This window comes from Octopus bimaculoides, chromosome 1, assembly GCF_001194135.2.
Source record: "Octopus bimaculoides isolate UCB-OBI-ISO-001 chromosome 1, ASM119413v2, whole genome shotgun sequence".
Lineage (NCBI taxonomy): Eukaryota > Metazoa > Mollusca > Cephalopoda > Octopoda > Octopodidae > Octopus > Octopus bimaculoides.
The window spans coordinates 175,612,349-175,612,970 of NC_068981.1; positions in this window are offsets into that span (position 1 = coordinate 175,612,349).

Here is a 622-nt window from a genome sequence, read left to right on the forward strand (position 1 = left end):
TATATATATATATATATATATATATATATGCATGTGTGTTTGTGTGTCTGTGTTTGTCCCCCCACCATCGCATGACAACCGATGCTGGTGTGTTTACGTCCACGTAGCCTAGCGGTTCGGAAAAAAGAGACCGATAGAATAAGTACTAGGCTTACAAATAATAAGTCCTGGGGTCGATTTTCTCGACTAAAAGCGGTGATCCAGCATGGCCGCAGTCAAATGACTGAAACAAGTAAAAGAGTAAGCTAAGGTTACAAATTTTGTGTTTCATTGCTAGACAGATTTCGTTATTTAATATATCGTTGCTTTGAAAAGGCATCTGAGTAACAGCGACATCTGCCGTTACATCATATTAATCTTCTGATCACCAATATCAATGAATTCTTTACATTCTACTTGTCAGTAACATTCATCTAATCCTCCCCAGCTTTTTTCCTTCGGAAATCAACCTACTGAACTTTATACTTTATAATATGATTTGGTGTACAAATATATTTAAACTAAGATTCTTCAACACAAAAGCCATGTTTCGTTATATGTTTCTTAATGTCCAGTTTTCTCATATCCAAGCGACATTTGTTACACGCGAGAAAGAAACTTTTATTTCACATGGTACTTCATA